Genomic DNA, 16,515 nt, shown 5'->3' with positions numbered 1-16,515 from the left:
CAATTCAATTTTTGTTTCATGAAGCTTGAGAAAAAATATAGGCTTATGAAAAAAAGCCAGTTCAATTACACATGAACTTTTCATTATTTTTAACACATTTTACTTATTTTTAATTGATGGAAGTGTTACGTATTTTCTCAACGAAGAGTTTTTCACACTTCTTTAATTCAAACCAGCTTGCTTTTTGCAATTCAAATAGGCAGATTATTATTTGGCTTAACTGGAAATCAAATAAAGTAATGGTAAAATGTATTAAATAGATCACAATGCATTCATTATTTCCCAAAGAAATTTATTGCTTTCAAAATACAGTATTTTTTTGTTTTAAACCTAGCTAATCCTCACAACTCCCTAGTAACAAAGATGCCAATGATCTATAAATAATATTCTACAAACAATATTTTCTCATGAGAAACCAAAGGTTTAAAAAGTTCTGTCATTTGCCTTAAGCCACATAAGCAAGGAAAAGATTGGAATTGGAATCATAACACAGGTATTCTGCCCATTTGCAAATATCTTCTGTAAGCTTAAGACAATAAATAAATAGAACAAGGATTTTGCCTTTTTATTGTTTTATGTTTGTTTGTGTGTGTTTCTCTTTTCCTCATGTACCATTGCTATGGTAGGCACATATCAAAAGCTCAATGAATAAAATTAATAAATCATTTGTATTTATTTTCTATTAAACACAGCTCTCTGCAATCTGTGCTTTTATACATTATGGTCAAGCAACACTTGATATTCATTATGATGACCCCTGAGACATGGCAAGATAATAAAGTGTCACCTGAAACATCATAGAAAAATAAAATCATGTTCATGTACACCCTGAGCTGTAGATTAGAATCTTCAATTGTTGAATGAATGGGAATTGACCAGCTCTGACTGTATGTCTTACAGACAGCTCAACTATAACACATCCCAAATTAAATTCAATTTCTCATCTACCCAACATTTCTCTTCACTGTCCAAGTTTCCCAACTAGAAACTTAAGAGTCCCTTTTAAATCTTTTTTAGACATTCAACTTCCTTAGGGTGGCAAAGTATCCATTCTACTGCTCACAGCTCTCTCTCAGGTCCATCCCTTCTTCCCATCTCCACTGGTTTAATTCTAACTCTTGCTTTCTCTTCCCCAGAAGACTTTAACAGCCTTGTTATAGGTTGCCTTTGGTCTCATCTGTCACCATTGCAGTCTTCCTTCAGGTGCTCAAAAGTTACTTTTCTGAAACCAAAATCATTCGTGTTCTTAATGCAGCTTCCTCCACCCTAATGAAGCACTTTCCTCCATGAGATTCATGGAACCCTGTGTACACAGTGGAAACAGAAAGAAAAATAGGTTTAGGGTAAATTCTTGGAAATTTACAATGCAAAATAGATTATGAAAGGCTCTGAGAAGGCCTACAGGAAAGAGTCAATAGAACTGGCCTTTTCCAGTGTTCCCCACATTTTATTTGACTTCAAACCCTTTCCATTGAGCACTACCTTACTAATCACATTAGACCAATCACATGTTTATTGCTGTTTCCAAGGCAATAATATGCTCTTGGTTTATTAAGTTAGATATTAAGTTCCTTCAAAATGATGTGTTTTGCTCAACTTCTCAATTTGAGGAACTCCTACGAAAAACTTCAAGACTCAGCTCCAAAGCTTGTACAAAGCTTCCGTCAAATCGCTCCTTGATGCTTGCTCTGCTACAAATCATCTGATCATCTTTCTGATTTTGCAGACATTTGATCCTCAGCCTACCTTTCCTACAAGATTATTGTGCCTTCTCATAATACCCAGCAGGTGCAGGGAGAAGCACTCAACAAATATTGATAGAATGTATATTTCACTGTATTCTAATCAAAACCCCAGAAGCAGTCATTGTCAATGCACATGTTTATAATATTTCTCCAGAGAGGTATAAATGATTAAAAAAACAAAACAAAACATGCACAACCTGTTTCTTCACTGTAGTTGAAAGAAAAAGATTTCCAAACACAGATTGAATGAGTCTGTTTTTCATTACTATACAAAAATACCAGTTGCAGGCTAGTTTATAAAGAAGATAAGTTTATTTTGGTCCATGGTTTGCAGATACAAGGTACAGGGGCCACTTCTGGTGATGACCTTCTTGCTGGTAGAGTCCTGAGGTAGTGCAGGGCATCCCAAAGAGTATGTTTGTTCTGTGTGTCTTTCTGGTCTCTCTCCCTCTTCCTATAAAGCCACCAGGATTGAAGCATAAGGGTTCCACCCTAGTGACTTTATCTAATCTTAATTGCTTTCCAAACGGCCCACGTGTAAACACCACCCTCATAATTCCTTGCAATGGGGATTAAATTTTAATACAGGTTTCTTGGGGAACCCTGAAACCATATGCAAAACATAGCAGAGACATATATGTGTCCCTACTGTATTTCAAGAGACTGGCCTGGCTGTTTTGATATTCCTCCCCATCCACAGCTTCTTGTGTACGTCATGCATCTATATCTCACTAGGAGAAGATAGCCTTCCTTCCCAAAATCAGAGACTTTTTGGCCAGTTATCAGTGGAAAGCCATTGTGTGTGCCAGGAAGGGTTGTGGACACCAAGCAATGACTGCCATCTTTATCAAGAGACATAATGATAGCCCCGAGAGGTGTAGGAACTTCCTTACTATGGAAGAGTGTAACCAGATCCACTGAAAAATAGTCTTTAACTGCATAAACCTCCAAAGAAGTTAATTTTCCAAGAGTTGCATGAAATATTTTTAACAGTGAGGCAGATCTGTAAATGGCTCTGCCATTTTCCAGCTGGGCAAGATATTTCACCTCTTCACACCTCCTTTTCCTTGTCTGTAGGATGAGGATAGATGAGGCAGCATTTGAAAACATTTAACACCTTGCTTGGCACATGGCAGGCAATCAATAAAAGGATATTGCATGTGATTCTGCTTCCTCCTGAATTTCACAGTTTATAAAAATAAAAAGAGGCACCACTTACATAAAACTAATAACCAACTCAAAAATATGTTACTAAGTATATTTTGGACAGATCTATTTGTCTCTGCCATTCTCTGCACTAAATTAAAATTAAAACGCTCGCTTTAAAAAAAAAAAAAACCTTCCTCATTCAGCAGAACAGCATTCAGAATTATGTAAATGAGCCATGCATTTTAATGCTGACTGACTCGATTTACTGCCCAAAGTTTAGCAATTTGAGACCTCAGTATCATTAAGGTAAGATCCGGATAGAATGCATGCACCCAGCTCACAGTTCCGTCATAGGAGAGTTAGAGATGCCATGGAGTTCAGCAGAATGCAGGCATTTCTTTCGGAAGGTTGGGACCTTTCAAATTATCCTACTGTTATTTTGTAAGGAAGGAAAATGCAGGAGGCAATTTAAACAGGTCAGGCAGGGAACTATCCACTGCTTCCTCTGGGAACTGGACCAAGTCCTACACAAAGAAGGCCTGGGCCACAACGGGGTAAGGGCACCGGCTGGTACGCACACGATTCCCTCCAGCATTGGAATTAATGAGGCCATTGGTTCACTTCTTTGCCCTTCCAGAGATCGTCACGATCCATTTGCATGATGATTATGGAAAAAATTAAAACACTATTCCCAAAGATCAAGTTAATAAAGGCCTCTGAGATGTCAAACTTCCCGAAGGAGAGGGCTATATTTTTCTTCAAAAAGGGTGAAAACATTTGAGATGGCGTTTAGTTCAATAAAGCAGTGGTGAAATTCCTCCCTCCCTCCAACGTTTTATATTTGTAGTGTATTACATCTCAATTAAACCCTTGAGAATCTCTCTCCTTTAAGAGTCAATAATGAATTTAATGCAAATTCAAGGGGGAAATAAAAGAACAAGGGGAGACCAAAAAAATTCAGGATGAAGCGGAGAAATAAGTTATCTGTAGAATACACTTGTTGTTGAAAGGCTCTGTGCTCCTCCCTCTGCCCAGTGACAGATTCTATATTTTCTAGATTCAAACTAAGCATCATTTCTCCTTTGGTATTTCAAGCGAGCCCAAGAGACAGAAGCCATTGCAAGATCCCTCTCTTCTTTGAAGGAACAGAGCTAATCTGGGATCCCACTGAAGGCAGCTGCAATTTCTCCTCTAGTTCCACTTTATTCCCCCCGCCCCTTTTTTTACACACAGATTCTGTGTTCTCCATCTCGTGACACCTGTACTCCCTGCTCCCAGGAAAAGCACTTACCCACTCTGGCAGTTGGTTTGGAGGAATGGATCTTTGAACAGGTTACACCACCCGCCTTTCCCCATCCCCCGGGGCTATAATGGTCAAAAGCCCAGTCCATCAAGAGGGGGAAAGTCATGCAGATGAGATCTGCATTCTATAGATTTCTCTTCATAATTCTACCACAAAACAGAAGACCAACACAGGAGATTATAGAGCTCCTACATTTATTAAGGATTTTACTTTTCTCTGGTAGCAATTTTTTAAAGAATAAGCAGAAAGAAGTTATATTCCATGTATGCATGTCAAAATACATTCTACTGTCATGTATAACTAAAAAAAACAAATAAAAAAATTTTTTTAAAAGAATAGGTATTAAGAATTGTAATGCAAAAATAAATAAATAAGTTGGACTAAAAAAAAAGAAGAGGCAGAAGAAAAATAGTTAAATCAACCAAATATTTTATACCACAACTAACTTTCCCTGTAACTTTTTTCAGTTTCACTGTTTCATCCCTTACCTAATTTTAAGGAATCCCACATGATGTAAAGAATAGTCCTTTAATTATTTGTGCTGCCTCAGTTTCTCCATGTTTTTTCCCAATAATAGTCCAAAGGCTCTCTGGTCTCCCTTTCTCCCTCTCTCACACACACAATAAAATAAAATAAAATATAATAACCCAACCATTTAAAAATCCCTTATTAGCTTATATTCAACACACAAAGAAATCATGAAATGCTATATTCTTTTTTTGTGATTGGCTTAAAGAAGAAACCTCCTAAGAAGACCAAAAATACAGTTGTGGTGATATCTCAGAGTTTGTCCATTATGACTTTCCAATGAGTAAAGTAACTTTTTTGAAATTAGAATGCCCGCTGACCATAATAAATTGAGTCTGCAAACACTACTGAGCATGGACATTGAGCCACACCCTGTGCTGCATGCCAGCAAGCAAAGTCACCACAAACCACTGTCTCGGACATGCCCTGCACCCAGGGCCCAGCTGAAGGAGAGCTGCACACCCACCACTTCACACCCACCACTTCACACCCCGATGCCAGCTATTCCCACCTGAGGGAAGGATAGCCTTTTTTATAATCCATCTGCCCCAGGTAGCAGTTTCCTGCTAAGCATATTTGACACATGAGTCTGAGAACACAGGGACACACACACAGATTATAATGCAATGGAATATCAATTTGATGAAGGATGCTATAAAAACCCTGAAGAGTGCTATTTTTGAAATAAAATGCAAACAGGTGGTCATCACTTCCCCCTTTATAGCTTCTTTATCTAGTTGACTTTGAGGTGGCTTCTTTCTAAACAGGACAATTTTTTTTCTCTACCATCTCCATTTCTACCTCATTGATTTCAGCCAGAATCGTCATAGTTGTGCAATACTTAAACAACAGGGATTCCTTCTGAGAACTGTGTTGTTGGTGGTTTTGTTATTGTGTGAACACCATAGCATGCACTCAAGCAAATCCAGATGATCTATGTGGAGCACTCTGGGTGGCCTCTTGATGCAGTCAAGAGATGAGGTGAATAATTTGCCAAAATACATTCTACTGTCATGTACAACTAAAAAGAACAAATTAAAATAATATAAAAAGAGATGAGGTGAACATGAGAGGGCTGAGGCCGTTGCTGCCTCACACAGCAGACTGCTTAGGGTAAACTTTTTGTTTTCACTAAGTAGGAGTATACTCTAATAATAAAAAGTATAGCATAGTCAGTGCATAAACTAGGAACATAATAATTTCATATCAATATCAAGTATTATGTACTATACTTAATTGTATGTGCTATCCTTTTAAATGATTAGCAATATAGGTGGTTAGTCTACACCAGCAGCACCACCAATGTGTGAGTTGTGTATTGTACTATGACATTATTATGGCTATCACATCATTAAGCCATAGGAATCTTTCAGCTCTTTCATAAATTCCTGAAACCACTCTTGTATATATAGTCCACCATGGACCCAAATACTCTGCACTGCATTCCTGTGCTTGGCTCCCACAGTTATAGGAAGTAAACAATATGAAAGGACCATTGGAAATGCTGTGTGAGTGACACACTCAGCCGGTAGGTTCCTGTCCCCTCCCTTCTCATACCTACTATGGGCCATGTGTGAAAACAATGCTTTGTGCAGCACCCTCCACCCCATGAGGCAGGAGTCCTAAGCCCGTTTTTTCCAATGAAGGAAAATGAGCTCGGAGAAGTGACCACATCCAACTGTAGACCATCCAGTAGCAAAAAACTGACTCCAGAATCTTATGTCATCCAGTGAAGAGAAGTTAGCAGGAGGAAAGAAATTAGGAGCTAGAGCAGGAGCCCTGTGGTCTTCTCCAGTGCCTAACACAGCGCTTGGCCCATGGGGGACCCTCAAGAAATATTTGTCAAACTGAACTCAGGAAGGCAGGCTGAAGAACAAACACATCCTGAGGAAGTCCAAGAGCTGCCCAGTGGGCCTCTGCAGGAGGAGCGCTCTCTCAGGGAGGCCTTGCTGGCTTTGCCCTGGTACCCAGCCTGCTCCTGTGCCCTGATCACCCTGCTCTCCCTGCCCTGTATTATCCTACTAGACTCTGAAGGTCGAAGGCTTCTCTTTCCAAATCTCATGAATTAGACAAACATTCAGACTTCTCTCCAAAACGTCCTCTCTCACCTGCCCTCCAGCCCCTTCTTCGGGTTCACTGGCAGACCTGCACGAAGAGACAAGAAATCCCTCGAGGAACACTTCCCATCCATCTTCCTGGTGGTCTTTCATTTCTTTGCCAATAGGGTGATCTGCTTCACAACACACTTCGATGTATTTGACATCTGTCATAAAACCCAGGTCAGGCAGATCTGTCTTCTGTTAAAATAAGCCATTCTTCAGAGACACTTCCTATGCTCTTAGGGCCCCACCAGAAATAATTATTGACATATTGCCCACACATCTAGCCAACCCTCTTAATGGGAGCCATAAATTACCAGCCCTGGTGTCCCCCAGTCTTATCAGAGAAACAGGGTAACACTTAGACAACAGGGAAGAGACACCACGATGTTAAAACCTGAAGGGGGGAGGGGACTCTAGCTGAACTGACTGGTTTCAAGCAAATACCTTTCTTTAACATCTTTCCAAAGTTAATAACTGCGGCAGTACACAGCTGTTTCTTTGTGATGAGACATGAATTTTCTCAAAGTGCCTTACTGAGTCTTACATTCACACAGCAGAGAAAGAGAGGGGGTAGGTAGACATCCTCTGCAGGGCAGGGACTCCTCTCTTGACTCACAGTGGGCTCCACACAGGGGAGAATTCTGAGCACCTGTGCCCTCAGTCCAGGCTACAGGTCTGGGAGAGAAGCACCAAGCGATTCTCATTCTCACTGCTGTCTTGAGAAGCACCCATGGGAGAAGCAGATGTCAGATCCCCAAAAATTGCCAGTTGGAAGACTTGTCACAAGATTACTAAAAATCACTACTGTACTCAAAGGTGTTAAGGTCTCTTGGGTCTTTGTAATTTAAGTACATGTGACAAACTATATAATGTTTCATCCTTGCATAGAGAACAAAAGTTTATAAACCTAAAGAAATGCGCTTTTATAAAGGAAAGAGAGTTTGAGAAAAATGTGCTAGCTTAAGTATATTTTTGTTGGGGTAAGTGATGAGGGCTCCTTTCTGAAGAAGTTTGCAAGTATCTCCATGGAAGTGACATATTAGTAGTTAAGTTATGCCATGCTGAGAAAAACACACTAGCTAAAACAAACTTTTTTTCTTTAATATATTTTTTTAGTTGTAGTTGGACATTTATTTATTTGTTTTTATGTGGTGCTGAGGATCGAACCCAGGGTCTCGCCCATGCTAGATGAGCGCTCTACCACTGAGCCACAACCTCAGCCCCTAAAACAAATGTTTTTAAACTAGTTTAGGAACAAGTTAAAAATGTTTAGAAACTATCTAGAACAGATGAAACTGGGAATACTTTCTAGATTCAGGATCAGTGTGCACAAGAGCAGTCTAAGGAGCTATTTGTGCAGTCTGATTCGAGAGAGACATGTGCATAACAAAAGGATACAAAGAGTAAGGAGTAGGGACGCCCTTTATTGGGACTATCAGAGTGAACCAAGAATACCCAGAGATCACTGGTAAGGAAGTGTGCTCTCTCAGCTGACCTGAGCCTGTAGCTTCCTAAGCTGGGCTTTTAAAAACATAGATTTATGCAGACAGAGCAGAAGCCCCCCAATGTCAAGTGGTGGGCACTAGAAAATGTTATTTCTAGCTATAAAGTTCTTTTGAGATCCTTCTTTTCACCCCAAATGAGAATGGGTACTAGATATTTTTGTTTGCGTACACGTAACATGCTGGCTTCATGATTAAGTGAGAAATGGACTGTCTTTGTTCAAACCAGGATAAATTGTTGAAAGAAATATCAGTGCTTAAGTGTGTTATTCAGGACCGGGAAATCGTCTATCATTCAGACTTTGAGTTGGAGCATTCTAAAGGAGAAACTTGTTCTTTACAGTTATACTGTTGAACTGGGAATAAAGACGGCTGTTGAAAGAGATGCTTGAGCAGTATCTGGATGAGAGATTAACTTCATAAGAGGCAGAGGAAATCGCCTATTTCCCCTTGTCCAACCCACTCAACTCAAACCACCCAAAACTGTCAGTGGATTTGAAATCAGAGGAAGTGGCTAATTTCATGACCAATAACAACATCACTGGTTAAGGATGTTAAGATAAGGGTAATTTAACTCATGTTTCTAACTATGAGCAGATCAGTGGCGGTAATCAAAAAGCACCAGCAATGAGGATCGGCTTGAAATATTCAATCTTGGATGTTCCAGATGATGAACTTCCAAAGCAAAGAGTAGTAGCTCTTCTCTCAAGTGGGCATCCATGTCACCAGGAAGTTGGAGTTGTACATCTTTACCAAAGTTTGAGCTAGACACAACACGGCTATGCTAAGCAAGTCTTCCCAGCGTTCTAAGAGATGAAAGCCCATCTAATTCAGAAGTCAGCAAAAAACTGTCATCCATTAGTTGGTGATGTGTGGCAGCACAATGGTGTCTCCCCCTTAAAAGACTCTACACATCAGGCCACCAGCAGGTGATCTGAGCTCCACAGGAGCTGCTTCACATGGGCTCCCTTTCCCTTTCATGTGTAAAAAACCTCAACAGGATGACCACAGTAAGTTCTGTGGCAGCCATAATGGAAGTCATGTTAGGAAGGTTGTTCGTTTTGCACTAGCGGCCATTGGGTGATTGACGTATTGTAGAATATTAAGCACTTTTCACATCAAGGCTCTGGCATGTTGCTTACTTTGGAGGCCAGTCAGGGGGGCACTTCTTCCACTGAACATCCACACATAACTGATGTGCTGCGGAAGAATTAGCCCACCTTCTTGCCAGATTTTGACATGTTGCCTGATGCCCACATTTGGTGGGAATGGGTCATTCTTTTCATGTGACTAGATATAAGGTAACATATTGTTTCCCCTAGAGATATGGCTCATTTCCATTGTACAAGCTAAGAACTGAGTTCCAAGCTTAGGGACCACTCTGGTATTTGCTACCCTATGCAAAAAACAAAATAATCCCCTATCCACAAATGGTGACTTCTCTTGCTTCCTTGGTGTTGCTTCCCAAGGAAGGTCTGTAAAACTTTGGCATGCCTCTGGGGCATATTCGGTTTTGCTGTTGTCACTCTGTTTCATCCCATTCAGCACAAAGAGGGAATGACACGTGTTCAGGTTTAATGGGAACAAAGTCCTTCCCCTCCACTTGCTGATATTTAAACACTCTAAGTCCCCACACTTCTACAGGGTTTTCTTCATCCGCTTAAGCCTGCATCCCGTGCCTGTAGGTGGGGAATGACTGGATACTATTACTCCGATAGCTGATGATAATATTTCTACATCCATTGTTAAGCTTCTTAAGTTTCTTCTTCACTTTGGGAGCATTTAGCATATCGTTTTCTGAAAACCGTCTTCAATGTGCCTTAGGTAAAGTAAGATTCGATACCGTGTTCAGGGAGATTATCTAGGAACTAAGCCGCCAAGGGAATATCTCAGCCTCGCTCAGCCAGTCTCTCCATAAATGCACCTTTATAAACCTCTCAGGGGTAAACTGGGTCACTTGATGTTGTTTCAGAACATCTGGAAAAGAGTCATTGGGGTGGGGAGGGCTGTTAAAGCTCTTTGTGCTAATGCTCAGGGGATGTAATGAAAACATGGCTGTGACACATACCAAATGACTCTAAAGCATCCACTTGTTTGTAAGTACCCAAACTACTCATTATCTGCTTTTACTTCAAATAAGAGGGGTTTGGCAAGGATGCTGAGTTCAGATATGTTATTGCTCTCACACAGGCTTCCAATTTTTTTTCTGGCAATTTTTGGCAATTGGGAAGCTAACTGCCACTGAACCAAATATCCATTTTACAATATTTCACCAAAGTCTGTTCTGGCAGACCAAAAGCAAGCAGAGTATCAGGGAGTAGATGGAGGTTCCAGGGGCTGGAGAGAAGGTGACACAGAGAGGTTTCAAAGGGTACAGATTTTCAGTTATGCATGATAAATAATTTTGGGAGGCCTAACATACAGCAGGCTCATAATATACCTCAATAAAACTGGGGCTGGTGAGGTGCCCGGGAACCCAAGTAGAGGATTGGGCTACTATGAGGACCTCTAAAGGCCCAGCAAAAACCACATAAGACATGACATCCTCTCTATCTGTGGCTATTTCCAGATCAACTAGCAAACAGAATGTGTATTAAAAGCATCAAGAATAATTGGATGGCAGGGTGCCGTGGCACACACCTGTAATCCCAGTGGCTTGGGAGGCTGAGGCAGGAGGATCACAAGTTCAAAGCTAGCCTCAGCAATGGCAAAGTTCTAAGCAACTCAGCAAAACCCTGTCTCTAAATAATAAATAAATAAATTATGGCTAGGGATGTGGCTCAGTGGTTGAATGCCTCTGAGTTTGATCCCCTGGACCAAAAGAAACAAACACCCACAAAACAGTGAACGGATGACCCTTCCTAATATTTTTTATGGGTGGAGATTTAGACTTCGGGTGTGAAAAGTCCTTCCTTAAGTGGTTTGAATCCCACACCAAAGAACTTCTGAAGTGATTGAGGAATGTGTTTTATGGTTCTCACTTTCCTTAAAGTATTAATTAAGAAAACGAACAGGAGCTTTTCCTTAACAGGCGTACAGCAAGTTAAACCCACTGATCATCAATGCTAGCTGAGTCGCGATTTCCCTCTTGATTAGCATGGGTGTTCCTTCAAATCAAGACAATATGCTTACAGTGATGAGCCCTATTGGCCATCTATCTTGCTTTTGTGATCTGGCTCTCGTCAGCTGAAATGAAGCCATTTCTTCTGCCTGGGGCTGATTAAACACAGAGTAAACCCGGTTCTCTAAAGAGACTCTAATGATTCTCCACAGAGCACGTGTCAGCCCAGCACCTGCAGGCTCCGGTTTCTCCGTTTCCATCATAAAATGAAGCATCTGTTTCAGGGAGGTGATATCTTTTTCTCATCCAGTGTGTCACTCTGGTCAGTGGATGAGGCTCAAGGGGTACACAAGGCTGCCGCATCACAGGTGATGAATGGTCCCCGAGGAAGTTTTGTTCTCATCAGGGGGTGAAAGGGGCATGCCTTTGGACAGACTCCTGTGACTTTGGTCAATGCCTTGGTGGATCACATCACATGGTCTTCTTTTAACAAACTAAGATAAGGAAACATAATGGGGACTCTTTGAAATAAGGCCATCCTTTGTCAACTTATTTATTAATTCAGTGATTATTTAGAATACCAGCTAATGATGCCTCAAATCACAAACTATAGATGGGATGTGGCTAGGGCAGAGACAGCCCCTTCCCCTCTTGAGGTTACATACTGGTGATGGAGACGGATGTTAAACAATTAATGTGAAGTAAGTACATAATTACCACTGGGAGGAGTTTCCCCAATGGGAAGGCACTCTGGGAAAATGTAAGATGGAGGTCTGACATTTGGGGATTTCAAGGATGATTCTCTGGGTTACTGATATTTATGCTGAGACCTCAAAGATGAGAAAGAGTAGAGGGTAAAACAGGATTTTTGAGCCAAAGAATCATGTTCAAAGATCCTGGGGCTGAAGGGTAACATTTGGCCTGTGTGAAGAATGAGAAAAAAAAAACAGTGAAAGGGAGAGTGGCTGAGATGGGGCTGATGATATGGGCAGATCAGTTCAGGCAGGGCCACTAGGTTGGTTTCATTCCATAAGCATGATAGGCTCAGGTGGATGGTTGCTAAGCAGGAAAGTCAAAGCACCTTTACTACCAAGGAGTTTTCCAACCACTTATTGAGTGGGAGGCAATTAGCAACTTTATTACACTACACAGACATTTGTGATTTATGACTTCCAGTTATCCTAACATCCCTTCAAGTTAGATATGTACAGCCCCACTTTGTAGCTGGGGAAACTGGAACTGGGGAGGGAAAGAGACAGGTCATGCTCACTCAGCCGCCCATATGGGACCATGTCTCCAGCCCAAGCCAGATCAGCCTCACACCCATGCTCTTCCCTCTGCACCCTGCCACCAGCCCAAACACAGACCACATGGTCTACCTCTGGATATTTGTGATATTTATGCAACATTGTATGTACCTTTTGCAATTGTTTGACACTCCAGAATTTCCAGAGTACTAATGGATAATGTTAAAGTGATACCAGCTCTGTGTATATCATTATAGATTGAAGAGAGAGTTGAACACAATTACCTTGTCCCTTAGAAAGGAATACTGAATCTAGTCCCATGTGGAAACTAACATCCTGAGTATAGAATTAGATGGATCTGGGTTCAAACTACAGTTTATCTAGTACTGACTCTGTGATGGAGAGCAAGTGGGCATGAATGCTAAGACTCAGTTTTGCTCCTATAAAATGGGCACATTAGCATCTGCTTCAGTAGATGTTCAGTGTGTTGAGTTATATAAACCAGGTCTCTGGTTTCCTGACATACTCAGTACCCAGTACCCACTAACCAGTGCTGTCGTTTGCACTTCTCTTGCACAGTCATCTTCTCCAGATCATCACTGCAAACTAAGCTGCCAGGCTGGTGGGACGTGGAATACTCCATCTCTTTCTCCCAGCATGTGCTTTTGAGCCAATTGGGTGTTGCTCATTTTCCTGCTTTCACATTAGTGAAAGGAATGTGGACTAATCCCTGGAAGGTAGCTGAACACTAAGTCTGCCTAATAATGTTGCATAGCAATTAAGTTTGAGAGCGTTTGAAAATGGCGCAAAGAAATTCCAAAAGAGTTAAATAGCTCTACAAAAGGAGATACTTGATGGAGACCACTGGGTATGGGGCATTTAAAATGTACCCCCTCATCTTTAAATAAATGACTATACCAAATAGGACACCATTTTGCTTTAAAAGCTGTGTTTTTGTTTTTTCCTCATAGATGGCTTTTAGACTTTAAAAAATTATTTGAGACATAAAACAAAACCTTTCCCCCCCCTTTTTTTTCTTTTTTTGTAGTACTGGGGATTGAACCCAAGGGTTCTCTACCTCCTGAGCCCTTTGTATTTTTCATTTTTAGACAGGTTCTCACTGAGTTGCCCAGGTTGGCCTTGAACTTGCCATCCTCTGGCCCTGGCATCCCAAGAAGCTGGATCATTTTTTTAAAATATATTTTTAGTTGTAGATGGACACAATGTCTTTATTTTATTTATTTATTTTTAGTGTTCTGAGGATCAAACCCAGTGCCTTGCACATGTGAGGCAAGTGCTCTACCACTGAGCCATAACCCCAGCCTCTAGCTGGATCATTTTTAAACATAATAAAATGTTCACATACTAGTATTATATTAATATAATGGAGATGATCATATATGTGACACAAGTTATATCCTCAAAATATCTGAATTAAGGAAGGCTCTAGTATAAGACCTTCCTTTGATTGGTATCTAGATTTCAGCACAGTACCTGCCACACCCTCTTCAAGGTTGCTTTCACAATATTTCAGAACTCCCAAGTCCAGAAACAACCTGTAAAAGCACAAAGAAGTTTGAGCAATCTAAGGTAACCAGAAAGTTCTAGAAGGCTTAACCCTCTAGAAAAGCTATTTTTGTCTCAGGGGACCATTCTTTCATCACATTAATGACAGGGTCATTCCCTTCTTGTCATCTGCCCTCATTACTCAGGGGCTGAGAATTGTGCCTGTCTCAGGTTCCACTCTCTTCTCAGCATCTGCATAATCACTTGGCATGTAGTATGTGCACAATAAACTGCTTGTTGAATCAAATGAGATGGTATCAGCACATAGCACAATGCCAAGGACAAGCCAAACCATTAAAATGTCCATCCCAGAATATGTGTGGTACTTGAGGTAAATGTTAAGCTTCCCACCGTGACTCTTGGAGACAGGAAAGTTTTGTTATAAGTTGTCAGACAAAGATAGCATGTGTCCAGTGAGTCAAGTTTGTCATAGTTGGTCCCTTTTCCATGCAACTTTCTGCTATCTCCAATGCCCAGGATCAAGTGAAAGTTAGGCAAAGATGGGTCCAGCAACTTTAGGGCTGAACCAAATTAAAAAAACTTAGATACGCTGAAGGCACCATGGTGTCCACAGCTGTTCATTTGGAAACCTCATTGTCAATCCCACTGAGGTTTGCTCTCCGTTGTGTCCAGTGAAGTTTGATACACCCTCTGGTCCCACAGGCCAGGTACCAGTGGTGATGGAGAAGTCCTGTGCTCCGTGGGAAGACTTCTATCCAGTGTTGCTTACCCAACCCACGAATCCAAACATACCGTCTGTCAGCAGCACTTCGCTCTGCCAGACTTGCAGGGTGACGACACCGCTTCCTCTCAACATTAAGTGTCCAGCTGTGGGATGCAGGAAATGGATGGGGTGAAAGACGAAGAGGGAATCGTAAATCGCTCATTCTCTATGAGAATCAAATTCAGCATCTGTACAACAATGCCTGAGACCCACCCAATCCACCCAAGCAGATAAGTATATAAACCACAGGTCAGTGGACAGACATCTTCAGGAATCTAATGTTGATATGATTATAAGCTGATGCTTTCTTTCTTGAGAACTTTCCTCTAGGAGTTACAGGGTTAGCAAAAACAGCAGTGGGGCACAGCCCTGCCCTTCAGGGAGCTTACAGTCTTTATGCATATCAAACCATGGTGAGTCAAAAACATATAAACAAATACACGAAAATCACATACATTGGTGGTGGGTAGATAGATGGATGGATAAAAAGAGAGATACACACACAGTTGTCCCATTGCCAAATATCTTTGTAAAGGAATCCTAGAGGGAACACAGTAAAACACCTAATAAATGATTTTTGTTTGATCGATCTTGAATACCCTCAGACTATTTCTTTCAAAACATTGTATAAAGTTCTACATCTTGAGAAGACAGGAATAAAGAATATATAAACAGGGTCCTTTTATGTGATACTCTATAAATTCAGAATCAGACATTATTAACATGAATCAGAAAGATGTCTTGAGTTTCATACCAACCACCTACTTCCTGTACAGGACTGTATTTAATAGGTCCACTGGATCAAAGGCTGCATAGACATCAGGCTTATATCTGTAACACAGGTAAAATGTGTGTTCACGAAAAGTTTTGTGCTTTCTCCCCTTATCAAAAAACAGGCATACTTGGTATTTTGCCAAAACCACTTAAAGTGGATTATATCTACATTTGACTTTGCAGTAAGTGCAAAGACAAAATCTCTGAAATTGTTAAACAAAAGTTTCTTTCTTGCTTCCAGAGTTCAAGGTAAAAACAACTTTCTCTGACTCTTAGACATAGTTCAGCTTGAATGTTATAGGAACATAAAATATATTTATTGTTGCTGGAGTTCAAAATTTCCATCCCATTCCACTTGAACACTGATTTTGAGTTTGCAAAAATAGCATCAACAACATCGCCAACAGAGATCCTATAACCTTAACACAAAGTAAATATGAACATGGAAAAGAAATGTAACCTTTTTAAAGTTCTCTGCATGCAAATATCATGCAGAAGTCACTGACTACTGAATTCCCCCACGCTTCTCAATATCAGAACCATTCCCCAAAACCATCATGGCAAACTTATTTTGGTCTTTCATAGATTTTTCTTCAATTCCTCTTCATTTTGTGCGATGGTTTCTCTATCTGCACTATCACATATAGGTAATAAATTTCTTAAAAATTCCATACAGTCAGAACCGCAAAAGAAGCTTACATGAAAACTTCTGGATCTATTTAACCTATTGAGACCCAAACATCACTGTAAGCTTAAATCACCATCCAAAGTGATCCATTAAAATGAAATATAGGAACAGTTATGAAACAATGTG

At 40.6% G+C, this 16,515-nt stretch overlaps 1 long non-coding RNA gene across 1 annotated transcript; it reads right to left on the bottom strand.

The window, feature by feature from the left end:
• Positions 1–271: 271 nt before the first annotated feature.
• LOC131423932 (uncharacterized) lies at positions 272–11,616 on the bottom strand. Its single transcript, XR_009226111.1, has 3 exons — positions 11,462–11,616; positions 6,834–7,022; positions 272–1,303 (listed from the first exon to the last, which is right to left on the bottom strand). It is a non-coding gene; the product is annotated as an uncharacterized LOC131423932 (long non-coding RNA).
• Between the last annotated feature and the right edge of the window lie 4,899 nt (positions 11,617–16,515).

The sequence above is a fragment of the Marmota monax genome, unplaced genomic scaffold (genome assembly GCF_021218885.2).
Source record: "Marmota monax isolate L192 unplaced genomic scaffold, Marmota_monax_Labrador192_F-V1.1 WCK01_AAM20220418_F8-fsc00005, whole genome shotgun sequence".
NCBI classification, from domain to species: Eukaryota; Metazoa; Chordata; class Mammalia; order Rodentia; family Sciuridae; genus Marmota; species Marmota monax.
This window is presented reverse-complemented; position numbering and strand designations above follow the sequence as displayed.